Raw genomic sequence first — 27,410 nt, 5'->3', positions numbered from 1 at the left:
ACTTGAGGAATGAAGTCGTAAATAGAATATACTTTTCAAACTTTTAATTGCCGAAAATTGCTATTCGGTATCTATCACTTTTTGCTTCATGGCGATCAACACTAAAACAGGAAATTCTTAATATCTATCACTTCCGGTTTGAATAGAGTTTTAATCCCTTGCGTTTCAGGTGTCATTTTCTTTTGTGCGTTCTGTAATAACAGGTTCTCATTTGATGTTAAACGACTGTCTAAACCGTTATGTAGGGTATAGTTATTGTGTACGCACACGGAGAGCATTCAAATTATTGATAAAAGAAAATATTTACATTGTGGAACACTTGAATTGAAAAACAGAAATTTTGATGTTCTGAAGGGATTTTATGTTGCTTCAGGTTGGCAGTACTGACTGGAGATTAAAGACTTTTTACACCTTTCTTCCTGTCTTGAAGTTGCCAATTGTTTATCGTCAAAACGCATGTGTGTCGTAATTGAATGCTCCCTTAGACCAGCCATCCACTGAGACAAAACATTTCTTTGTCTGTAAGGTGCTGTCACCTAAGGAGAAATAGTTGAATTAACTCGTGCCTTGCATCCACTCAAATACCGTACTTCACCATCTGCAGGATTAATTCTATCCTTAATAAAAGATATGTTTTCATGATATGCCCATCGATGTCACTGGTATTTTGTAACCAGTGTGCGAATTAGATAATCTATATTGGGGGGGATAAAATTAGGCCAAAGGACATAGTCTGAAGGTTCAAATTTCAAAATGAGACAATAAATGCCTTACCCCCCATATATATATATATATATATATATATATATATATATATATATATATATATATATATATATATATATGATGTATGTATGTGTGTGTGTGTGTGTGTGTGTGTGTGTGACCTGTAATAAATGAGAGATTTATTAATTTAATAAATCTACCGACAATAACTATGCACATATATATTGTCTGACATACACACACCCCAAATGCTGAAACAAATCTTGAATTATTCGCTTATTCACCTAACAATCACCTTCATTAACATATCTGCTCACTAGAAGCGTATCCCCCAGCGTGTACGTTAACATATACTTACGAGAGAATACCTATATCTCAGATTTTGAGTACAGTTTCAAAATTTCATTTCCGTAAACTGTAAAAGCAGTGATTACTATGCTAATTATCACAAATTAAATGCAACTTTTGAGTTGCATACACACAACCTACTAGGGAATGAAGGCAATGTGCTAACAAAGAGTACACTGGAAAATGAAATAACATGTTATAACAAAAATTAAAATAAGATGATAATCGATACAAATATAGAGGATGAATAAGACATATCCGAACTTCGCCAAGTATGGTAGAAGAAGCTATTTGTTTACTTCTTTTTGGCCAACCGCTAAGAACATTTATAAATCTACATGTGGCTTTGTTATACGCAATTAGTACATTCAAATTCACAAACGATGACGAACTGAAGGGTACGAAGGTACAGTTGCAAGTAACAACCGTAGTCATAATAATATACTTCTACTAAACAACGTTGAAAATAGTGGGTAATTAGGTGGTAAGTAGAAATGACCAAAACTGAACAGTTTACATCGATCATTTCGAAATACAGCTAGAAGATTAAATTTACAAGAAATAACAAAAATCAGTGAAATTTGGAGTTACACTAAGCATAGTTTGAGGGGGAAAGCGAGCATCCCCGGTGGGGATACTTCAGCTGACTTCTTTGGGGGGGAACAAAATGTGATTGAGGGGCAAAATCCCCCTCATCCCCCCCGGTAATTCGCACCCTGTTTGTAACGGAGTATTTCCTGACATTCACGTGGATGTCACTAGAACGCAAGGGTTTAACGAAAGAAAGAGAATCCATTCTTGGGAACAGTCTCACTATCTGTTATCGTTTCTGCTCTATATTGATCAACGTTGAAATCGGAAGTAACTTAATTTCTATCATTTTTAGTTTTACCAGAGGGTTAAAGGAATAAATGAAACTTATTCTTGGGACGCTGAAGTGATTCCAACAAGACATATCTCGGTATGTTACCGTTTTAGCTCTGATATATTTAGACAGACAGATGAATGATATAGTCAACCTATAAGACTTCATACTTACGAATAAGATACTTTGGGAGTAATAACTTTAATTTAATATAATTTATTGGTACTTTTTGTTATAAATAGCCAGAGGCTCACTATAGCAATATATTGTACGGTACAAATTGAGTAAACACTGTTACTATTCACCGAGTTTATGGAAACGAATTCGTTTTACTTGCATAACATAGGAATACACGAAAATTCTAAAAAGAAAGAAAAAGAAAAAAAGGAAAATTCGAGGGGTGTTCCATCAAAAGACTGTCCACTGCCATTGAATTGTAATTCGATAACCCACACACATCGGTGGCACCATTTGCAGTCGGTGAGTTGAATGAGGGGTCGCAGCACGTTCAGATACACCAATGGCCATCCAGCAATTATCAATAGTGCTGGTGAACGAATGGAACTCCATATCACTTTGTGAACAGCATGGAAGCAAGTTGCAGAGCTTGTATTACTGTCCGTGCTGATCACACACCGTTTTAAAAATTATTTAACTACTGATGTCAGGGGCACACCAAGTGCCTTCGGTATTACTTATTGTATACGTTTAAAAGTGTCATGTTTGTTCTTGTAATCACATGTTTCTTTATTGTTATTGAGATCATACCTGGTATTATACTGCAAAGCTACATTCTCTGTATGGTTCAAAGTTTCACCAATCTATGCCACTTTCCGAGTGATAAATCATACAAATCTCACTTTTGTCCCTAACTTTTCCACCCGACTGTACTACATACTCAGAAACGACATCGCACCGAAATTATCTATCCCGAAAAGAGTGTGTCAGCCCGAATAGCTCAGTCGGTAGAGCGTTAGGCTTTTAACCTAACGGTCCAGGGTTTAAGTCCCTGTCCGGGCGATGTATACTTCCTTTTTTTAATTTAAAAAATACGAATATTGATTCGTTGAATAATATAAAAACTATTTCTGCTATATACCAATTAATGATTAATCGTGAAGATGATATAGTATTTAGTTGAGCTCATCAAAGCGTAAAGTAGATGTTAATTATGACCAATCAAGCAATTTTCCTACGAAAACAAAAATAAATTTTAACTGGCAATTAGGCCGGTTAGCTCAGCTGGTTAGAGCGTCGTGTTAATAACACGAAGAGCATGGGTTCGATTCCCTTACTGGCCATAAATTTTATATTCGAACGGTTTGATACGTTTGTCGTGAGTCTAGCTTGCTTTTCTGGATGCTACATGCAAATGGGAATATTTCGCGGCTATGCACCATACCAAAACAAACAGAAAATGTTACATTACAAGACGAAATAGTAACATTTAGAGTCCTTCTTTCACGAGAAATCGTATCCTCTCGAGACGAAAAGTGCATTTTCAAATTTGAAACAACACAATTCTCGCAACACTAGTTTACCCATGTTTAAGATCTCTACACTGTTTTAGTATTACATGATTGATAGTATGAAACTGATAGTGAGATTGTAGGAACACAATTAAGAGCATTTATTAGTGCTGAACGATACGCAAGACATTACACAGTGTACTCCAGCTGTTATATCACACCGTTCGGGGACATTTTGTGACGTGACGGGGAAGCGTTCTGATCACCTTTAGATAAAATTTCGTATAACAATAATAGTAATAAATTTACAAAAATATACGAGATAAGTTTTGTTAGAATAGAGACGACACAAGAATTGTAAATAAAATAACGAGATGAGGAAACACTTCTCGTTAGGTGGGCAATACTGAATTTCCTAGTGGCTGTGTGGATAACCTACGCGTCTTTGGCGTATGAGATGGGTTTGATTCTCGGCAGGAGCTAATGCGGTTCGGATTCCACCTTAAGGTGTAGGTCCACGTCTGTTATAGCCTTGCTGGTGAAGGGGACGCAAATCACAAATCAATTCAAATTCAATTGATGGGCAACATTGATTGAATAATTAAGAGAAAAGTAAATAAGATTTACTTACAAGACCTCAGAGACAAGGGTTCAGGTTGCGATTATTAAAAGAAGAAAAAGGAAGCACGATAGTAATTATATTTTAACCTAACGAACTAGGGTTCGATTCTTTATTCGGGCCATCGTTTATAACAAAAGTAACTATGACTGAGTGACGAAATGAATCTTTATGCCAATATGAAGTTAATGATTTTAAAGATAGTACAGAATGGGATTTAAACGGATCTAACAAATCTAGAACAGATATTATTGTTAATTTTGTGATCGAAGAAGCATTATGACACTGCAATAGACTAGAGACTTACGCGAACTCAATTCGTAGTAGATCTATTTATAACTTCTATTCGTAATACAGCAGCAAGATCAGAGATTGAACTTACTCTTGGGACGTTGAAATCATATTCAGTAGCCATCTTTTCTATTCTAGCATTTTCGTTATACGAAGACAAATATTCAAACCAGAAAATGATACTGGTTCATAGAACTTCCGGCTGCACTTGAGGAATGAAGTCGTAAATAGAATATACTTTTCAAACTTTTAATTGCCGAAAATTGCTATTCGGTATCTATCACTTTTTGCTTCATGGCGATCAACACTAAAACAGGAAATTCTTAATATCTATTACTTCCGGTTTGAATAGAGTTTTAATCCCTTGCGTTTCAGGTGTCATTTTCGTTTGTGCGTTCTGTAATACCAGGTTCTCAATTGATGTTAAACGACTGTCTAAACCGTTATATAGGGTATAGTTATTGTGTACGCACACGGAGAGCATTCAAATTATCGATAAAAGAAAATATTTACATTGTGGAACACTTGAATTGAAAAACAGAAATTTTGATGTTCTGAAGGGATTTTATGTTGCTTCAGGTTGGCAGTACTGACTGGAGATTAAAGACTTTTTACACCTTTCTTCCTGTCTTGAAGTTGCCAATTGTTTATCGTCAAAACGCATGTGTGTCGTAATTGAATGCTCCCTTAGACCAGCCATCCACTGAGACAAAACATTTCTTTGTCTGTAAGGTGCTGTCACCTAAGGAGAAATAGTTGAATTAACTCGTGCCTTGCATCCACTCAAATACCGTACTTCACCATCTGCAGGATTAATTCTATCCTTAATAAAAGATATGGTTTCATAATATGCCCATCGATGTCACTGGCATTTTGTAACGGAGTATTTCCTGATATTCTCGTGGATGTCACTAGAACGCAAGGGTTTAACGAAAGAAAGATAATCCATTCTTGGGAACAGTCTCACTATCTGTTATCGTTTCTGCTCTATATTGATCAACGTTGAAATCGGAAGTAACTTAATTTCTATCATTTTTAGTTTTACCAGAGGGTTAAAGGAATAAATGAAACTTATTCTTGGGACGCTGAAGTGATTCCAACAAGACATATCTCGGTATGTTACCGTTTTAGCTCTGATATATTTAGACAGACAGATGAATGATATAGTCAACCTATAAGACTTCACACTTACGAATAAGATACTTTGGGAGTAATAACTTTAATTTAATATAATTTATTGGTACTTTTTGTTATAAATAGCCAGAGGCTCACTATAGCAATATATTGTACAGTACAAATTGAGTAAACACTGTTACTATTCACCGAGTTTATGGAAACGAATTCGTTTTACTTGCATAACATAGGAATACACGAAAATTCTAAAAGGAAAGAAAAAGAAAAAAAGGAAAATTCGAGGGGTGTTCCATCAAAAGACTGTCCACTGCCATTGAATTGTAATTCGATAACCCACACACATCGGTGGCACCATTTGCAGTCGGTGAGTTGAATGAGGGGTCGCAGCACGTTCAGATACACCAATGGCCATCCAGCAATTATCAATAGTGCTGGTGAACGAATGGAACTCCATATCACTTTGTGAACAGCATGGAAGCACGTTGCAGAGCTTGTATTACTGTCCGTGCTGATCACACACCGTTTTAAAAATTATTTAACAACTGATGTCAGGGGCACACCAAGTGCCTTCGGTATTACTTATTGTATACGTTTAAAAGTGTCATGTTTGTTCTTGTAATCACATGTTTCTTTATTGTTATTGAGATCATACCTGGTATTATACTGCAAAGCTACATTCTCTGTATGGTTCAAAGTTTCACCAATCTATGCCACTTTCCGAGTGATAAATCATACAAATCTCACTTTTGTCCCTAACTTTTCCACCCGACTGTACTACATACTCAGAAACGACATCGCACCGAAATTATCTATCCCGAAAAGAGTGTGTCAGCCCGGCTCATTCGCGCTGTGAACGTTGTCGAGTAAACACGTTCTCTGTGCTCTCTGCTGCTACGCTTGTGTTGTGTGAAGTGAGTCAAACTTACCCATTAAGTGAAGCATTTTTTTTCTTTTTTTGTGTGTTATTTTTCACTGTAATTTTTGTGGATCTCTCGGCGACAGTTTTGGTCTTTTTTTTTTTCCTTGGTTTGTGACTGCGAATAACTTTAATATGTCTACACGTCGAGTGAATACATTGAAATTTGATTTCGGAGCGGTTAGCCAGCGGCCTACCTCTCTGACAATTCATGAATGGTTATATGATCGTTTTGCCTTTCCTGTTGAACAGGTTTTGAGTCTTGAACTGGATATTTACCGTAAGTGTGTGTTCCTCAAACTTTCGTCTCTCGCGTTATGTGAACAAGTTTTGAATGACACTAGTGGTGTAGTTCAATTTACTGATCCCTCAGGCACATATGATATACGGATTTCTTGGGCTGATACTCAGGTTGTTACTGTGCGCTTACATGTAATTCCTATGGAACTCTCCAATGACACCATTAAGGATGTAATGAGTCAGTATGGTACTATTTATAATATTCATGATGAACTATATTCAAGTGACCATGTTTACCAAATTCGAACTGGGAGGAAATTATTACGAATGGAATTAAAGAAATCGATTCCATCATTCGTACTGATTCAACAGCACCGTTACTGGGTCACTTATCCTGGACAGGAGAAAACTTGCATACGGTGTCACAGTACCCAGCATTTACATTCAAAATGTCCCCAACGTCCCAATAACGCACCTCGCAGCTCTAATAGTTATGCGGGTAAATTGGTCCCTTCTACTACTAGTTTGGATGCTGCAGTGAATTCTTTTGTTCCTCACTTCTCCAGCCTACCAGTGACGTCTCAGGATCGGGTTCCCAACCTATTGCAATCTGAGGCACCTCAGTCCCATCAGATCTCCATGGACATTAATGTTCCTCAAACAACAGATAATCTTCATGAGCACCATGCACCTCGTCTTCAGGATAGCGACTACCCCCCTCTCCCCTCTGTTGCCATCCATCCGGATGATGTTTCTTCAGTTCCGTCTGTCGCACAGCGCAGCTTATCCACATCTGTCGCTGATCGTCCACCGATAGTCTCCTCATCCTTGTCATCTTTGGTCGTCAGTGATTCTACGCATACTTGTGCTACAGCGGCGTCAACTCCCGACGTCCGATTGGCCCCTGCGATTTCTTCGGCTTTACCCACCACCGATATGGCGACCAGTGATAGTGCGTTCAGTGCACGAACTCTCCCTTCTGTGAATGTTTTGCCAATTTCTACCAGCTCTATGGCGCCGGCGGTCTCTGTGGTTTCCTGCGTGCTCGGACCTGGCAACCTAGAAAGTGTCGATGGTGAGAACGATTTGTCACCTTCCACTGTTAATACTGATCCTTCTCCTCTCGTTGTGGAACCTCCAGTTGTGGGCGCTAGTGTGAACTCTCCTACTTCTGCTTCTGGTACTGGCGAACGGTCTCGAATTAAACGTTCGAGGCGCCAAGACCTCAGTGACAAACTGTTCAAGAAAAATAAAGAAGAGGCTGAGATCCTTCCTGACATTGATATTCCAATTGTCCCTGCTGCTGTTGACTCTCAACCAGATGCTTCCTCGCAGAATCAACTCTGATGCTATCAAATTATAGGTAATCCTGGTTTCCTTTGGCACATTTCTTGATACTGATGTTTGCTTTTTTTTGTGTGTGTATTGCAGTGCTGGTGCTAAGTGCGAATTGTGACAAATGTGTTATTGTTTTCCTTTTTTTTAAATCTCTGCTCCGCCCTTGTTTTTAGTGCCTATTTGAAAGTTCTGTGATGTGAGCGTGCCTGTCATGCAAACTTCTCATTTCTATGTATGGTTCCTTCTTTTTTCAATGACATTGAAGATTGCCACTATTAATATTAATAATTTACATAGTAATACCAAGCTATTCTCGCTGCGTGACTTTTTACAACAAGCACATATTGATATAGCATTATTGCAAGAAGTTGGATTGGAAGTGTTGGACCTTGGTCCTAATTTTACTGTTTACAATAATTTTACTGTCACTGGCACTGGAACGGCAATTGTTGCTCAGCATCATGTTCAGTTTTCCCCTATATTACTACACCCAACTGGCCGTATTATCAGTGGTCGGCTCGGTAATATTCACCTTCTCAATCTGTATGCTCCTAGTGGCTCTCAGGCACGTGTGGCTCGTAACAATTTCTTTGCATCTGATGTGGCTTCCTGCATTCTCCCCAACAGTGACATGGTTCTTCTTGCTGGTGATTTTAACTGTGTTTTAAATCCTGGAGACCAGTCTCCGGGGTTTAATTATAGTCCGACCCTGCAGGAGTTAACACAAGGTCTTCATCTCCAAGATAGCTGGCTGTCTACCTCTCCACGTCACCAAACCTTTACTTATGTTAGCCGTAATAGTGCTTCTCGCATCGACCGCATGTACATGTGTCCCATGCTGATTCGCAACATATTTGACGCTGAAATTGTGCCTACCATATTTTCTGATCATTGTGCTTATATTGTTACCTTGCGTATACCTGATGTCAAGGTTGAACGCGGGCCTGGTTATTGGCATTTTAATACTTCTCTTCTTGAGGATCATGAATTTTGCGAATCTTTTATAACCAAGTGGACGCAGTGGTTAACCCAGCAGACATTTTCGGACTGTTACTGATTGGTGGTATCAATATCTCAAACCACGTGTTGCCAGCTTTTGTCGCTGGTATTGTGCTGAGCGGGAGCGTGATCACCGAACTCTTTTCCATTTCTACTATCGTTGTTTGGCTGATGCTAAAAGTGCTGTTCTACATAACCCTTCTGCCTTACCTCTCATGAAGCAGTATCAAGCTAAATTGTTGTGTCTGACCCGCCGTCGCATGGAAGGAACGAAAATCCGCAGCAAATCTACAGTTATCGACCCTCAAGAAGAACCGTCGCTCTACCATGTCTTGGCAGAATATAAACGAGGTACACGCAAATATATTGAGAACATCAAGGATGACGAAGGCAACATCCACCATACCTTTGCAGGTATTAAGCGGACTTTTTACACCTATTACTCCACCTTATATGGCACATCGAACACCGTTGACATACCATCTTCCTTCTTAGATCGCCTCCCATGTGTGCTCGATCAACGTGAAGCGCAATCACTGGAAACTCCATTCACCAAAGAAGAGGTCCAAACCGCAATTATGAGTGCTTCGTCTGGAAAATCTCCTGGAATTGATGGCCTTCCGGCTGAGTGGTACAAACGTTTCTTTCCACTTATTGGTGATACCTTAACTGCTATAGTGAACGAACATTTTGCTCCTGCTGCAAGGACCCCGTATAAAGCGGCTGGCGTGACTATCTTTTTACCGAAGCAATCACATCCTACTACCGTTTCCCATTACAGGCCAATCACCTTGCTGAACTTTGACTACAAGATTCTCGCTCGCTGCTTGAACAACCGCTTACGCCCCTATTTAGCCAAGTTAGTGGGTCCTCACCAATATGCATGTGTTGAAAACAAGAAGATCTACCATCTTTTACAGTGCATTCGTGACGTTATTGCTACCCTTGAAGACTCTTCTGCCTGTCATGCTCTCCTGTCACTTGATTTCCATCAAGCCTTTGACCGCGTCCGCCATGATTACTTGTGGCGTATACTCTCCACCTTAGGTCTCGGGGAGCAGTTCATTCGCTGGATTCGTATCTTGTACGACAATGATCAAAGTAAACTTAAAATCAATGGATTTCTCACTGAGCCTGTGCGTATCAAACGAAGTGTGCGTCAAGGGTGCCCCTTGAGTATGAGCTTGTTCGCCATTTCTCTTTGCCCTCTTCTTTATAGTATTCATGCTCGTCTCTCCGGCCTTTCCTTTCATGGTCATACCTTACGAGTCTGCAGTTATGCCGATGATGTGACAGTTTTCATCCACGATTGCAGTGATATTCGCACCCTTGATACCTGTTTGATGGAATACACCGCCTTATCTGGCGCTCAGATCAATCAGTCGAAAACTAAGCTTTTGGTTCTTGGCACACAAGCTTCTTCTGAGTATCCACCTATCACTAACGTAGTGCCTCAGTTAAAAATCTTGGGCATCACATTTTCCTCTACCATTTCTGAAACAGTCCATGTGAACTATAAGATACTCGTAAACAGCATCCGGCATATTCTCCAGTCTCATCGTTCACGCCAGCTGTGCTTATTGTCTCGGATATACTTTCTGAATACTTATGCTCTATCCAAATTGTGGTATGTGTGTCAGCTGCTTCCTATGCCCAGTGATATTGCTCAACGTATTACGAGTGTTGTTAATTGGTTTCTTTGGCATGGTCACGTCTTTAGAGTTAAGTATCCCTTCACATGCCTCTCACCAAAAGCTGGTGGTCTCAACCTTATCCACGTCGGACTAAAAGCTCGGGCTTTGTTTCTGCTCCGAGGCTTCCAGAGCCTTACAACCAGCCTTACGGGAATCAGCCATGCCCTTCTTTCTTACTGTCATGACACTGTCTCATATACATTTCCCCTTAATGTCTGCCATATTCCTGATGTTTATTGGTATTATAGTGATGTTATTTGTTCCTATGCTTATATGACTGCCAGTCTGACGGCTGCGTTGCCTAGTTCAGTGAAAGACTTGTACCAGTATTTACTTAGCCAACTTTCTCTCCCTCCTCATCGCCTCTACGAAAAGCACCCCGCACGACAATGGACGAGAGTATGGAGTAATATCTTTGCGTCTCACCTTTCTGGACCGACAATCTCGAGTTGGTACGCTGTGGTGAACAACCTTGTGGACACTCGTGCTAAACGACATCGCTTACATTTCAGTGACAGTGCCCTTTGTATCAAATGTGGTCGTGTCGATGACGTGGAACATCGATTAACAATTTGTTGTAATGCAGCTCATATTTGGGCGAAGTTTCAACGAATGATCAGTACTATTTGCCGTACAGTGCCAGCTTCTGTTACCAGTGATCTCGTCTTATTTCCTGATTTCCGTCTCTTTCCCAGCGCTAAACACAACTCAGTGCTGTGGTTAATATCGAGTACTGTTCATTATATCTTTACTCCTGAGTTACGCCGTATCACCGAATACCAGGATTACTTGTATACCAGATATAGACATTTTCCACCAACCAGACGAAAAACCCTATTTGCACATTTCCTCGATGTAGCTCTTGTTCAAGCTTATAACTAACGCCCTGACTTTGGACGTTCTACCACTATGTAATCGTGCATTCTGATCTCTGTCACTCTACTAATAGAAAACAAGGAACTGTTCTCTGATACTCATGTAATCTGACTGTACTTTATGATTTATCTGTAACTCTACTGTAATAAAGAAAATGAAAAAAAAAGCCCGGATAGCTCAGTCGGTAGAGCGTTAGGCTTTTAACCTAACGGTCCAGGGTTTAAGTCCCTGTCCGGGCGATGTATACTTCCTTTTTTTAATTTAAAAAATACGAATATTGATTCGTTGAATAATATAAAAACTATTTCTGCTATATACCAATTAATGATTAATCGTGAAGATGATATAGTATTTAGTTGAGCTCATCAAAGCGTAAAGTAGATGTTAATTATGACCAATCAAGCAATTTTCCTACGAAAACAAAAATAAATTTTAACTGGCAATTAGGCCGGTTAGCTCAGCTGGTTAGAGCGTCGTGTTAATAACACGAAGAGCATGGGTTCGATTCCCTTACTGGCCATAAATTTTATATTCGAACGGTTTGATACGTTTGTCGTGAGTCTAGCTTGCTTTTCTGGATGCTACATGCAAATGGGAATATTTCGCGGCTATGCACCATACCAAAACAAACAGAAAATGTTACATTACAAGACGAAATAGTAACATTTAGAGTCCTTCTTTCACGAGAAATCGTATCCTCTCGAGACGAAAAGTGCATTTTCAAATTTGAAACAACACAATTCTCGCAACACTAGTTTACCCATGTTTAAGATCTCTACACTGTTTTAGTATTACATGATTGATAGTATGAAACTGATAGTGAGATTGTAGGAACACAATTAAGAGCATTTATTAGTGCTGAACGATACGCAAGACATTACACAGTGTACTCCAGCTGTTATATCACACCGTTCGGGGACATTTTGTGACGTGACGGGGAAGCGTTCTGATCACCTTTAGATAAAATTTCGTATAACAATAATAGTAATAAATTTACAAAAATATACGAGATAAGTTTTGTTAGAATAGAGACGACACAAGAATTGTAAATAAAATAACGAGATGAGGAAACACTTCTCGTTTCGTGGGCAATACTGAATTTCCTAGTGGCTGTGTGGATAATCTACGCATCTTTGGCGTATGAGATGGGTTTGATTCTCGGCAGGAGCTAATGCGGTTCGGATTCCATCTTAAGGTGTAGGTCCACGTCTGTTATAGCCTTGCTGGTGAAGGGGACGCAAATCACAAATCAATTCAAATTCAATTGATGGGCAACATTGATTGAATAATTAAGAGAAAAGTAAATAAGATTCACTTACAAGACCTCAGAGACAAGGGTTCAGGTTGCGATTATTAAAAGAAGAAAAAGGAAGCACGATAGTAATTATATTTTAACCTAACGAACTAGGGTTCGATTCTTTATTCGGGCCATCGTTTATAACAAAAGTAACTATGACTGAGTGACGAAATGAATCTTTATGCCAATATGAAGTTAATGATTTTAAAGATAGTACAGAATGGGATTTAAACGGATCTAACAAATCTAGAACAGATATTATTGTTAATTTTCTGATTGAAGAAGCATTATGACACTGCAATAGACTAGAGACTTACGCGAACTCAATTCGTAGTAGATCTATTTATAACTTCTATTCGTAATACAGCAGCAAGATCAGAGATTGAACTTACTCTTGGGACGTTGAAATCATATTCAGTAGCCATTTTTCTATTCTAGCATTTTCGTTATACGAAGACAAATATTCAAACCAGAAAATGATACTGGTTCATAGAACTTCCGGCTGCACTTGAGGAATGAAGTCGTAAATAGAATATACTTTTCAAACTTTTAATTGCCGAAAATTGCTATTCGGTATCTATCACTTTTTGCTTCATGGCGATCAACACTAAAACAGGAAATTCTTAATATCTATTACTTCCGGTTTGAATAGAGTTTTAATCCCTTGCGTTTCAGGTGTCATTTTCGTTTGTGCGTTCTGTAATACCAGGTTCTCAATTGATGTTAAACGACTGTCTAAACCGTTATATAGGGTATAGTTATTGTGTACGCACACGGAGAGCATTCAAATTATTGATAAAAGAAAATATTTACATTGTGGAACACTTGAATTGAAAAACAGAAATGTTGATGTTCTGAAGGGATTTTATGTTGCTTCAGGTTGGCAGTACTGAATGGAGATTAAAGACTTTTTACACCTTTCTTCCTGTCTTGAAGTTGCCAATTGTTTATCGTCAAAACGCATGTGTGTCGTAATTGAATGCTCCCTTAGACCAGCCATCCACTGAGACAAAACATTTCTTTGTCTGTAAGGTGCTGTCACCTAAGGAGAAATAGTTGAATTAACTCGTGCCTTGCATCCACTCAAATACCGTACTTCACCATCTGCAGGATTAATTCTATCCTTAATAAAAGATATGGTTTCATAATATGCCCATCGATGTCACTGGCATTTTGTAACGGAGTATTTCCTGACATTCACGTGGATGTCACTAGAACGCAAGGGTTTAACGAAAGAAAGAGAATCCATTCTTGGGAACAGTCTCACTATCTGTTATCGTTTCTGCTCTATATTGATCAACGTTGAAATCGGAAGTAACTTAATTTCTATCATTTTTAGTTTTACCAGAGGGTTAAAGGAATAAATGAAACTTATTCTTGGGACGCTGAAGTGATTCCAACAAGACATATCTCGGTATGTTACCGTTTTAGCTCTGATATATTTAGACAGACAGATGAATGATATAGTCAACCTATAAGACTTCATACTTACGAATAAGATACTTTGGGAGTAATAACTTTAATTTAATATAATTTATTGGTACTTTTTGTTATAAATAGCCAGAGGCTCACTATAGCAATATATTGTACAGTACAAATTGAGTAAACACTGTTACTATTCACCGAGTTTATGGAAACGAATTCGTTTTACTTGCATAACATAGGAATACACGAAAATTCTAAAAAGAAAGAAAAAGAAAAAAAGGAAAATTCGAGGGGTGTTCCATCAAAAGACTGTCCACTGCCATTGAATTGTAATTCGATAACCCACACACATCGGTGGCACCATTTGCAGTCGGTGAGTTGAATGAGGGGTCGCAGCACGTTCAGATACACCAATGGCCATCCAGCAATTATCAATAGTGCTGGTGAACGAATGGAACTCCATATCACTTTGTGAACAGCATGGAAGCACGTTGCAGAGCTTGTATTACTGTCCGTGCTGATCACACACCGTTTTAAAAATTATTTAACAACTGACGTCAGGGGCACACCAAGTGCCTTCGGTATTACTTATTGTATACGTTTAAAAGTGTCATGTTTGTTCTTGTAATCACATGTTTCTTTATTGTTATTGAGATCATACCTGGTATTATACTGCAAAGCTACATTCTCTGTATGGTTCAAAGTTTCACCAATCTATGCCACTTTCCGAGTGATAAATCATACAAATCTCACTTTTGTCCCTAACTTTTCCAACCGACTGTACTACATACTCAGAAACGACATCGCACCGAAATTATCTATCCCGAAAAGAGTGTGTCAGCCCGGATAGCTCAGTCGGTAGAGCGTTAGGCTTTTAACCTAGCGGTCCAGGGTTCAAGTCCCTGTCTGGGCGATGTATACTTCCTTTTTTTAATTTAAAAAATACGAATATTGATTCGTTGAATAATATAAACACTATTTCTGCTATATACCAATTAATGACTAATCGTGAAGATGATATAGTATTTAGTTGAGCTCATCAAAGCGTGAAGTAGATGTTAATTATGACCAATCAAGCAATTTTCCTACGAAAACGAAAATAAATTTCAACTGGCAATCAAGCCGGTTAGCTCAGTTGGTTAGAGCGTCGTGCTAATAACGCGAAGGTCATGGGTTCGATCCCCTTACTGGCCATAAATTTTATAATCGAACGGTTTGATACGTTTGTCGTGAATCTAGCTTGCTTTGCTGGATGCTACGTGCAAATGGGAATATTTCGCGGCTATGCACCATACCAAAACAAACAGAAAATGTTACATTACAAGACGAAATAGTAACATTTAGAGTCCTTCTTTCACGAGAAATCGTATCCTCTCGAGACGAAAAGTGCATTTTCAAATTTGAAACAAGACAATTCTCGCAACACTAGTTTACCCATGTTTAAGATCTCTACACTGTTTTAGTATTACATGATTGATAGTATGAAACTGATAGTGAGATTGTAGGAACACAATTAAGAGCATTTATTAGTGCTGAACGATACGCAAGACATTACACAGTGTACTCCAGCTGTTATATCACACCGTTCGGGGACATTTTGTGACGTGACGGGGAAGCGTTCTGATCACCTTTAGATAAAATTTCGTATAACAATAATAGTAATAAAAATACAAAAATATACGAGATAAGTTTTGTTAGAATAGAGACGAGACAAGAATTGTAAATAAAATAACGAGATGAGGAAACACTTCTCGTTTCGTGGGCAATACTGAATTTCCTAGTGGCTGTGTGGACAACCTACGCGTCTTTGGCGTATGAGACGGGTTTGATAATCGGCAGGAGCTAATGCGGTTCGGATTGCATCTTAAGGTGTAGGTCCACGTCTGTTATAGCCTTGCTGGTGGAGGAGACGCAAATCACAAATCAATTCAAATTCAATTGATGGGCAACATTGGTTGAATAATTATGAGAAAAGTAAATAAGATTTACTTACAAGACCTCAGGGACAAGTGTTCAGGTTGCGATTATTAAAAAAGAAAAAGGAAGCACGATAGTAGTTATATTTTAACCTAACGAACTAGGGTTCGATTCCTTATTCGGGCCATCGTTTATAACAAAAGTAACTATGACTGAGTGACGAAATGAATCTTTATGCCAATATGAAGTTAATGATTTTAAAGATAGTACAGAATGGGATTTAAACGGATCTAACAAATCTAGAACAGATATTATTGTTAATTTTGTGATCGAAGAAGCATTATGACACTGCAATAGTCCTGAGACTTACGCGAACTCAATTCGTAGTAAATCAATTTATAACTTCTATTCGTAATACAGCAGCAAGATCAGAGATTAAACTTACTCTTGGGACGTTGAAATCATATTCAGTAGCCATCTTTTCTATTCTAGCATTTTCGTTATACGAAGACAAATATTCAAACCAGAAAATGATACTGGTTCATAGAACTTCCGGCTGCACTTGAGGAATGAAGTCGTAAATAGAATATACTTTTCAAACTTTTAATTGCCGAAAATTGCTATTCGGTATCTATCACTTTTTGCTTCATGGCGATCAACACTAAAACAGGAAATTCTTAATATCTATTACTTCCGGTTTGAATAGAGTTTTAATCCCTTGCGTTTCAGGTGTCATTTTCGTTTGTGCGTTCTGTAATACCAGGTTCTCAATTGATGTTAAACGACTGTCTAAACCGTTATATAGGGTATAGTTATTGTGTACGCACACGGAGAGCATTCAAATTATTGATAAAAGAAAATATTTACATTGTGGAACACTTGAATTGAAAAACAGAAATGTTGATGTTCTGAAGGGATTTTATGTTGCTTCAGGTTGGCAGTACTGAATGGAGATTAAAGACTTTTTACACCTTTCTTCCTGTCTTGAAGTTGCCAATTGTTTATCGTCAAAACGCATGTGTGTCGTAATTGAATGCTCCCTTAGACCAGCCATCCACTGAGACAAAACATTTCTTTGTCTGTAAGGTGCTGTCACCTAAGGAGAAATAGTTGAATTAACTCGTGCCTTGCATCCACTCAAATACCGTACTTCACCATCTGCAGGATTAATTCTATCCTTAATAAAAGATATGGTTTCATAATATGCCCATCGATGTCACTGGCATTTTGTAACGGAGTATTTCCTGACATTCACGTGGATGTCACTAGAACGCAAGGGTTTAACGAAAGAAAGAGAATCCATTCTTGGGAACAGTCTCACTATCTGTTATCGTTTCTGCTCTATATTGATCAACGTTGAAATCGGAAGTAACTTAATTTCTATCATTTTTAGTTTTACCAGAGGGTTAAAGGAATAAATGAAACTTATTCTTGGGACGCTGAAGTGATTCCAACAAGACATATCTCGGTATGTTACCGTTTTAGCTCTGATATATTTAGACAGACAGATGAATGATATAGTCAACCTATAAGACTTCATACTTACGAATAAGATACTTTGGGAGTAATAACTTTAATTTAATATAATTTATTGGTACTTTTTGTTATAAATAGCCAGAGGCTCACTATAGCAATATATTGTACAGTACAAATTGAGTAAACACTGTTACTATTCACCGAGTTTATTGAAACGAATTCGTTTTACTTGCATAACATAGGAATACACGAAAATTCTAAAAAGAAAGAAAAAGAAAAAAAGGAAAATTCGAGGGGTGTTCCATCAAAAGACTGTCCACTGCCATTGAATTGTAATTCGATAACCCACACACATCGGTGGCACCATTTGCAGTCGGTGAGTTGAATGAGGGGTCGCAGCACGTTCAGATACACCAATGGCCATCCAGCAATTATCAATAGTGCTGGTGAACGAATGGAACTCCATATCACTTTGTGAACAGCATGGAAGCACGTTGCAGAGCTTGTATTACTGTCCGTGCTGATCACACACCGTTTTAAAAATTATTTAACAACTGACGTCAGGGGCACACCAAGTGCCTTCGGTATTACTTATTGTATACGTTTAAAAGTGTCATGTTTGTTCTTGTAATCACATGTTTCTTTATTGTTATTGAGATCATACCTGGTATTATACTGCAAAGCTACATTCTCTGTATGGTTCAAAGTTTCACCAATCTATGCCACTTTCCGAGTGATAAATCATACAAATCTCACTTTTGTCCCTAACTTTTCCAACCGACTGTACTACATACTCAGAAACGACAGCGCACCGAAATTATCTATCCCGAAAAGAGTGTGTCAGCCCGGATAGCTCAGTCGGTAGAGCGTTAGGCTTTTAACCTAGCGGTCCAGGGTTCAAGTCCCTGTCTGGGCGATGTATACTTCCTTTTTTTAATTTAAAAAATACGAATATTGATTCGTTGAATAATATAAACACTATTTCTGCTATATACCAATTAATGACTAATCGTGAAGATGATATAGTATTTAGTTGAGCTCATCAAAGCGTGAAGTAGATGTTAATTATGACCAATCAAGCAATTTTCCTACGAAAACGAAAATAAATTTCAACTGGCAATCAAGCCGGTTAGCTCAGTTGGTTAGAGCGTCGTGCTAATAACGCGAAGGTCATGGGTTCGATCCCCTTACTGGCCATAAATTTTATAATCGAACGGTTTGATACGTTTGTCGTGAATCTAGCTTGCTTTGCTGGATGCTACGTGCAAATGGGAATATTTCGCGGCTATGCACCATACCAAAACAAACAGAAAATGTTACATTACAAGACGAAATAGTAACATTTAGAGTCCTTCTTTCACGAGAAATCGTATCCTCTCGAGACGAAAAGTGCATTTTCAAATTTGAAACAAGACAATTCTCGCAACACTAGTTTACCCATGTTTAAGATCTCTACACTGTTTTAGTATTACATGATTGATAGTATGAAACTGATAGTGAGATTGTAGGAACACAATTAAGAGCATTTATTAGTGCTGAACGATACGCAAGACATTACACAGTGTACTCCAGCTGTTATATCACACCGTTCGGGGACATTTTGTGACGTGACGGGGAAGCGTTCTGATCACCTTTAGATAAAATTTCGTATAACAATAATAGTAATAAAAATACAAAAATATACGAGATAAGTTTTGTTAGAATAGAGACGAGACAAGAATTGTAAATAAAATAACGAGATGAGGAAACACTTCTCGTTTCGTGGGCAATACTGAATTTCCTAGTGGCTGTGTGGACAACCTACGCGTCTTTGGCGTATGAGACGGGTTTGATAATCGGCAGGAGCTAATGCGGTTCGGATTGCATCTTAAGGTGTAGGTCCACGTCTGTTATAGCCTTGCTGGTGGAGGAGACGCAAATCACAAATCAATTCAAATTCAATTGATGGGCAACATTGGTTGAATAATTATGAGAAAAGTAAATAAGATTTACTTACAAGACCTCAGGGACAAGTGTTCAGGTTGCGATTATTAAAAAAGAAAAAGGAAGCACGATAGTAGTTATATTTTAACCTAACGAACTAGGGTTCGATTCCTTATTCGGGCCATCGTTTATAACAAAAGTAACTATGACTGAGTGACGAAATGAATCTTTATGCCAATATGAAGTTAATGATTTTAAAGATAGTACAGAATGGGATTTAAACGGATCTAACAAATCTAGAACAGATATTATTGTTAATTTTGTGATCGAAGAAGCATTATGACACTGCAATAGTCCTGAGACTTACGCGAACTCAATTCGTAGTAAATCAATTTATAACTTCTATTCGTAATACAGCAGCAAGATCAGAGATTAAACTTACTCTTGGGACGTTGAAATCATATTCAGTAGCCATCTTTTCTATTCTAGCATTTTCGTTATACGAAGACAAATATTCAAACCAGAAAATGATACTGGTTCATAGAACTTCCGGCTGCACTTGAGGAATGAAGTCGTAAATAGAATATACTTTTCAAACTTTTAATTGCCGAAAATTGCTATTCGGTATCTATCACTTTTTGCTTCATGGCGATCAACACTAAAACAGGAAATTCTTAATATCTATTACTTCCGGTTTGAATAGAGTTTTAATCCCTTGCGTTTCAGGTGTCATTTTCGTTTGTGCGTTCTGTAATACCAGGTTCTCAATTGATGTTAAACGACTGTCTAAACCGTTATATAGGGTATAGTTATTGTGTACGCACACGGAGAGCATTCAAATTATTGATAAAAGAAAATATTTACATTGTGGAACACTTGAATTGAAAAACAGAAATGTTGATGTTCTGAAGGGATTTTATGTTGCTTCAGGTTGGCAGTACTGAATGGAGATTAAAGACTTTTTACACCTTTCTTCCTGTCTTGAAGTTGCCAATTGTTTATCGTCAAAACGCATGTGTGTCGTAATTGAATGCTCCCTTAGACCAGCCATCCACTGAGACAAAACATTTCTTTGTCTGTAAGGTGCTGTCACCTAAGGAGAAATAGTTGAATTAACTCGTGCCTTGCATCCACTCAAATACCGTACTTCACCATCTGCAGGATTAATTCTATCCTTAATAAAAGATATGGTTTCATAATATGCCCATCGATGTCACTGGCATTTTGTAACGGAGTATTTCCTGACATTCACGTGGATGTCACTAGAACGCAAGGGTTTAACGAAAGAAAGAGAATCCATTCTTGGGAACAGTCTCACTATCTGTTATCGTTTCTGCTCTATATTGATCAACGTTGAAATCGGAAGTAACTTAATTTCTATCATTTTTAGTTTTACCAGAGGGTTAAAGGAATAAATGAAACTTATTCTTGGGACGCTGAAGTGATTCCAACAAGACATATCTCGGTATGTTACCGTTTTAGCTCTGATATATTTAGACAGACAGATGAATGATATAGTCAACCTATAAGACTTCATACTTACGAATAAGATACTTTGGGAGTAATAACTTTAATTTAATATAATTTATTGGTACTTTTTGTTATAAATAGCCAGAGGCTCACTATAGCAATATATTGTACAGTACAAATTGAGTAAACACTGTTACTATTCACCGAGTTTATTGAAACGAATTCGTTTTACTTGCATAACATAGGAATACACGAAAATTCTAAAAAGAAAGAAAAAGAAAAAAAGGAAAATTCGAGGGGTGTTCCATCAAAAGACTGTCCACTGCCATTGAATTGTAATTCGATAACCCACACACATCGGTGGCACCATTTGCAGTCGGTGAGTTGAATGAGGGGTCGCAGCACGTTCAGATACACCAATGGCCATCCAGCAATTATCAATAGTGCTGGTGAACGAATGGAACTCCATATCACTTTGTGAACAGCATGGAAGCACGTTGCAGAGCTTGTATTACTGTCCGTGCTGATCACACACCGTTTTAAAAATTATTTAACAACTGACGTCAGGGGCACACCAAGTGCCTTCGGTATTACTTATTGTATACGTTTAAAAGTGTCATGTTTGTTCTTGTAATCACATGTTTCTTTATTGTTATTGAGATCATACCTGGTATTATACTGCAAAGCTACATTCTCTGTATGGTTCAAAGTTTCACCAATCTATGCCACTTTCCGAGTGATAAATCATACAAATCTCACTTTTGTCCCTAACTTTTCCAACCGACTGTACTACATACTCAGAAACGACAGCGCACCGAAATTATCTATCCCGAAAAGAGTGTGTCAGCCCGGATAGCTCAGTCGGTAGAGCGTTAGGCTTTTAACCTAGCGGTCCAGGGTTCAAGTCCCTGTCTGGGCGATGTATACTTCCTTTTTTTAATTTAAAAAATACGAATATTGATTCGTTGAATAATATAAACACTATTTCTGCTATATACCAATTAATGACTAATCGTGAAGATGATATAGTATTTAGTTGAGCTCATCAAAGCGTGAAGTAGATGTTAATTATGACCAATCAAGCAATTTTCCTACGAAAACGAAAATAAATTTCAACTGGCAATCAAGCCGGTTAGCTCAGTTGGTTAGAGCGTCGTGCTAATAACGCGAAGGTCATGGGTTCGATCCCCTTACTGGCCATAAATTTTATAATCGAACGGTTTGATACGTTTGTCGTGAATCTAGCTTGCTTTGCTGGATGCTACGTGCAAATGGGAATATTTCGCGGCTATGCACCATACCAAAACAAACAGAAAATGTTACATTACAAGACGAAATAGTAACATTTAGAGTCCTTCTTTCACGAGAAATCGTATCCTCTCGAGACGAAAAGTGCATTTTCAAATTTGAAACAAGACAATTCTCGCAACACTAGTTTACCCATGTTTAAGATCTCTACACTGTTTTAGTATTACATGATTGATAGTATGAAACTGATAGTGAGATTGTAGGAACACAATTAAGAGCATTTATTAGTGCTGAACGATACGCAAGACATTACACAGTGTACTCCAGCTGTTATATCACACCGTTCGGGGACATTTTGTGACGTGACGGGGAAGCGTTCTGATCACCTTTAGATAAAATTTCGTATAACAATAATAGTAATAAAAATACAAAAATATACGAGATAAGTTTTGTTAGAATAGAGACGAGACAAGAATTGTAAATAAAATAACGAGATGAGGAAACACTTCTCGTTTCGTGGGCAATACTGAATTTCCTAGTGGCTGTGTGGACAACCTACGCGTCTTTGGCGTATGAGACGGGTTTGATAATCGGCAGGAGCTATTGCGGTTCGGATTGCATCTTAAGGTGTAGGTCCACGTCTGTTATAGCCTTGCTGGTGGAGGAGACGCAAATCACAAATCAATTCAAATTCAATTGATGGGCAACATTGGTTGAATAATTATGAGAAAAGTAAATAAGATTTACTTACAAGACCTCAGGGACAAGTGTTCAGGTTGCGATTATTAAAAAAGAAAAAGGAAGCACGATAGTAGTTATATTTTAACCTAACGAACTAGGGTTCGATTCCTTATTCGGGCCATCGTTTATAACAAAAGTAACTATGACTGAGTGACGAAATGAATCTTTATGCCAATATGAAGTTAATGATTTTAAAGATAGTACAGAATGGGATTTAAACGGATCTAACAAATCTAGAACAGATATTATTGTTAATTTTGTGATCGAAGAAGCATTATGACACTGCAATAGTCCTGAGACTTACGCGAACTCAATTCGTAGTAAATCAATTTATAACTTCTATTCGTAATACAGCAGCAAGATCAGAGATTAAACTTACTCTTGGGACGTTGAAATCATATTCAGTAGCCATCTTTTCTATTCTAGCATTTTCGTTATACGAAGACAAATATTCAAACCAGAAAATGATACTGGTTCATAGAACTTCCGGCTGCACTTGAGGAATGAAGTCGTAAATAGAATATACTTTTCAAACTTTTAATTGCCGAAAATTGGTATTCGGTATCTATCACTTTTTGCTTCATGGCGATCAACACTAAAACAGGAAATTCTTAATATCTATCACTTCCGGTTTGAATAGAGTTTTAATCCCTTGCGTTTCAGGTGTCATTTTCTTTTGTGCGTTCTGTAATACCAGGTTCTCATTTGATGTTAAACGACTGTCTAAACCGTTATATAGGGTATAGTTATTGTGTACGCACACGGAGAGCATTCAAATTATTGATAAAAGAAAATATTTACATTGTGGAACACTTGAATTGAAAAACAGAAATTTTGATGTTCTGAAGGGATTTTATGTTGCTTCAGGTTGGCAGTACTGACTGGAGATTAAAGACTTTTTACACCTTTCTTCCTGTCTTGAAGTTGCCAATTGTTTATCGTCAAAACGCATGTGTGTCGTAATTGAATGCTCCCTTAGACCAGCCATCCACTGAGACAAAACATTTCTTTGTCTGTAAGGTGCTGTCACCTAAGGAGAAATAGTTGAATTAACTCGTGCCTTGCATCCACTCAAATACCGTACTTCACCATCTGCAGGATTAATTCTATCCTTAATAAAAGATATGTTTTCATGATATGCCCATCGGTGTCACTGGTATTTTGTAACGGAGTATTTCCTGACATTCACGTGGATGTCACTAGAACGCAAGGGTTTAACGAAAGAAAGAGAATCCATTCTTGGGAACAGTCTCACTATCTGTTATCGTTTCTGCTCTATATTGATCAACGTTGAAATCGGAAGTAACTTAATTTCTATCATTTTTAGTTTTACCAGAGGGTTAAAGGAATAAATGAAACTTATTCTTGGGACGCTGAAGTGATTCCAACAAGACATATCTCGGTATGTTACCGTTTTAGCTCTGATATATTTAGACAGACAGATGAATGATATAGTCAACCTATAAGACTTCATACTTACGAATAAGATACTTTGGGAGTAATAACTTTAATTTAATATAATTTATTGGTACTTTTTGTTATAAATAGCCAGAGGCTCACTATAGCAATATATTGTACGGTACAAATTGAGTAAACACTGTTACTATTCACCGAGTTTATGGAAACGAATTCGTTTTACTTGCATAACATAGGAATACACGAAAATTCTAAAAAGAAAGAAAAAGAAAAAAAGGAAAATTCGAGGGGTGTTCCATCAAAAGACTGTCCACTGCCATTGAATTGTAATTCGATAACCCACACACATCGGTGGCACCATTTGCAGTCGGTGAGTTGAATGAGGGGTCGCAGCACGTTCAGATACACCAATGGCCATCCAGCAATTATCAATAGTGCTGGTGAACGAATGGAACTCCATATCACTTTGTGAACAGCATGGAAGCACGTTGCAGAGCTTGTATTACTGTCCGTGCTGATCACACACCGTTTTAAAAATTATTTAACAACTGATGTCAGGGGCACACCAAGTGCCTTCGGTATTACTTATTGTATACGTTTAAAAGTGTCATGTTTGTTCTTGTAATCACATGTTTCTTTATTGTTATTGAGATCCTACCTGGTATTATACTGCAAAGCTATATTCTCTGAATGGTTCAAAGTTTCACCAATCTATGCCACTTTCCGAGTGATAAATCATACAAATCTCACTTTTGTCCCTAACTTTTCCAACCGACTGTACTACATACTCAGAAACGACATCGCACCGAAATTATCTATCCCGAAAAGAGTGTGTCAGCCCGGATAGCTCAGTCGGTAGAGCGTTAGGCTTTTAACCTAGCGGTCCAGGGTTCAAGTCCCTGTCCGGGCGATGTATACTTCCTTTTTTAATTTAAAAAATACGAATATTGATTCGTTGAATAATATAAAAACTATTTCTGCTATATACCAATTAATGATTAATCGTGAAGATGATATAGTATTTAGTTGAGCTCATCAAAGCGTAAAGTAGATGTTAATTATGACCAATCAAGCAATTTTACTACGAAAACAAAAATAAATTTTAATTGGCAATTAGGCCGCTTAGCTCAGTTGGTTAGAGCGTCGTGCTAATAACACAAAGATCATGGGTTCGATTCCCTTACTGGCCATAAATTTTATAATCGAATGGTTTGATACGTTTGTCGTGAGTCTAGCTTGCTTTTCTGGATGCTACATGCAAATGGGAATATTTCGCGGCTATGCACCATACCAAAACAAACAGAAAATGTTACATTACAAGACGAAATAGTAACATTTAGAGTCCTTCTTTCACGAGATCTCGTATCCTTTCGAGACGATAGGTGCATTTTCAAATTTGAAACAAGACAATTCTCGTAACACTAGTTTACCCATGTCTTAGATCTCTACACTGTTTTTGTATTACAGATTGATTGTATGAAACTGATAGTGAGATTGTAGGAACACAATTAAGAGCATTTATTAGTGCTGAACGATACGCAAGACAATACAGAGTGTACTCCAGCTGTTATATCACACCGTTCGGGAACATTTTGTGACGTGACGGGGAAGCGTTCTGATCACCTTTAGATAAAATTTCGTATAACAATAATAGTAATAAATTTACAAAAATATACGAGATAAGTTTTGTTAGAATAGAGACGAGACAAGAATTGTAAATTAAATAACGAGATGAGAAAACACTTCTCGTTTCGTGGGCAATACTGGATTTCCTAGTGGCTGTGTGGATAACCTACGCGTCTTTGGCGTATGAGATGGGTTTGATTCTCGGCAGGAGCTAATGCGGTTCGGATTCCATCTTAAGGTGTAGGTCCACGTCTGTTATAGCCTTGCTGGTGAAGGGGACGCAAATCACAAATCAATTCAAATTCAATTGATGGGCAACATTGATTGAATAATTAAGAGAAAAGTAAATAAGATTTACTTACAAAACCTCAGAGACAAGGGTTCAGGTTGCGATTATTAAAAGAAGAAAAAGGAAGCACGATAGTAGTTATATTTTAACCTAACGAACTAGGGTTCGATTCCTTATTCGGGCCATCGTTTATAGCAAAAGTAACTATGACTGAGTGACGAAATGAATCTTTATGCCAATATGAAGTTAATGATTTTAAAGATAGTACAGAATGGGATTTAAACGGATCTAACAAATCTAGAACAGATATTATTGTTAATTTTGTGATCGAAGAAGCATTATGACACTGCAATAGACTTGAGACTTACGCGAACTCAATTCGTAGTAAATCTATTTATAACTTCTATTCGTAATACAGCAGCAAGATCAGAGATTAAACTTACTCTTGGGACGTTGAAATCATATTCAGTAGCCATCTTTTCTATTCTAGCATTTTCGTTATACGAAGACAAATATTCAAACCAGAAAATGATACTGGTTCATAGAACTTCCGGCTGCACTTGAGGAATGAAGTCGTAAATAGAATATACTTTTCAGACTTTTAATTGCCGAAAATTGCTATTCGGTATCTATCACTTTTTGCTTCATGGCGATCAACACTAAAACAGGAAATTCTTAATATCTATCACTTCCGGTTTGAATAGAGTTTTAATCCCTTGCGTTTCAGGTGTCATTTTCCTTTGTGCGTTCTGTAATACCAGGTTCTCAATTGATGTTAAACGACTGTCTAAACCGTTATATAGGGTATAGTTATTGTGTACGCACACGGAGAGCATTCAAATTATTGATAAAAGAAAATATTTACATTGTGGAACACTTGAATTGAAAAACAGAAATTTTGATGTTCTGAAGGGATTTTATGTTGCTTCAGGTTGGCAGTACTGACTGGAGATTAAAGACTTTTTTACACCTTTCTTCCTGTCTTGAAGTTGCCAATTGTTTATCGTCAAAACGCATGTGTGTCGTAATTGAATGCTCCCTTAGACCAGCCATCCACTGAGACAAAA

At 37.8% G+C, this 27,410-nt stretch overlaps 12 non-coding genes across 12 annotated transcripts; all 12 read left to right on the top strand.

Annotated features, from left to right (window-relative positions):
• The first annotated feature begins 2,886 nt into the window (after positions 1-2,886).
• TRNAK-UUU (transfer RNA lysine (anticodon UUU)) lies at positions 2,887-2,959 on the top strand. The gene has a single exon. It is a non-coding gene; the product is annotated as a tRNA-Lys (tRNA).
• A 207-nt stretch (positions 2,960-3,166) lies between these two features.
• On the top strand, positions 3,167-3,240 carry TRNAI-AAU (transfer RNA isoleucine (anticodon AAU)). Its single transcript has one exon. It is a non-coding gene; the product is annotated as a tRNA-Ile (tRNA).
• Positions 3,241-11,681: 8,441 nt separating this feature from the next.
• TRNAK-UUU (transfer RNA lysine (anticodon UUU)) lies at positions 11,682-11,754 on the top strand. The gene has a single exon. It is a non-coding gene; the product is annotated as a tRNA-Lys (tRNA).
• A 207-nt stretch (positions 11,755-11,961) lies between these two features.
• On the top strand, positions 11,962-12,035 carry TRNAI-AAU (transfer RNA isoleucine (anticodon AAU)). The gene has a single exon. It is a non-coding gene; the product is annotated as a tRNA-Ile (tRNA).
• A 3,042-nt stretch (positions 12,036-15,077) lies between these two features.
• On the top strand, positions 15,078-15,150 carry TRNAK-UUU (transfer RNA lysine (anticodon UUU)). The gene has a single exon. It is a non-coding gene; the product is annotated as a tRNA-Lys (tRNA).
• Positions 15,151-15,357: 207 nt separating this feature from the next.
• Positions 15,358-15,431, top strand: TRNAI-AAU (transfer RNA isoleucine (anticodon AAU)). The gene has a single exon. It is a non-coding gene; the product is annotated as a tRNA-Ile (tRNA).
• A 3,042-nt stretch (positions 15,432-18,473) lies between these two features.
• TRNAK-UUU (transfer RNA lysine (anticodon UUU)) lies at positions 18,474-18,546 on the top strand. Its single transcript has one exon. It is a non-coding gene; the product is annotated as a tRNA-Lys (tRNA).
• A 207-nt stretch (positions 18,547-18,753) lies between these two features.
• On the top strand, positions 18,754-18,827 carry TRNAI-AAU (transfer RNA isoleucine (anticodon AAU)). Its single transcript has one exon. It is a non-coding gene; the product is annotated as a tRNA-Ile (tRNA).
• A 3,042-nt stretch (positions 18,828-21,869) lies between these two features.
• On the top strand, positions 21,870-21,942 carry TRNAK-UUU (transfer RNA lysine (anticodon UUU)). The gene has a single exon. It is a non-coding gene; the product is annotated as a tRNA-Lys (tRNA).
• A 207-nt stretch (positions 21,943-22,149) lies between these two features.
• Positions 22,150-22,223, top strand: TRNAI-AAU (transfer RNA isoleucine (anticodon AAU)). Its single transcript has one exon. It is a non-coding gene; the product is annotated as a tRNA-Ile (tRNA).
• A 3,042-nt stretch (positions 22,224-25,265) lies between these two features.
• TRNAK-UUU (transfer RNA lysine (anticodon UUU)) lies at positions 25,266-25,338 on the top strand. The gene has a single exon. It is a non-coding gene; the product is annotated as a tRNA-Lys (tRNA).
• A 206-nt stretch (positions 25,339-25,544) lies between these two features.
• Positions 25,545-25,618, top strand: TRNAI-AAU (transfer RNA isoleucine (anticodon AAU)). The gene has a single exon. It is a non-coding gene; the product is annotated as a tRNA-Ile (tRNA).
• Positions 25,619-27,410: the final 1,792 nt, after the last annotated feature.

The sequence above is a fragment of the Thermobia domestica genome, chromosome 16, assembly GCF_964235325.1.
Source record: "Thermobia domestica chromosome 16, izTheDome1.hap1.1, whole genome shotgun sequence".
Lineage (NCBI taxonomy): Eukaryota > Metazoa > Arthropoda > Insecta > Zygentoma > Lepismatidae > Thermobia > Thermobia domestica.
This window is presented reverse-complemented; position numbering and strand designations above follow the sequence as displayed.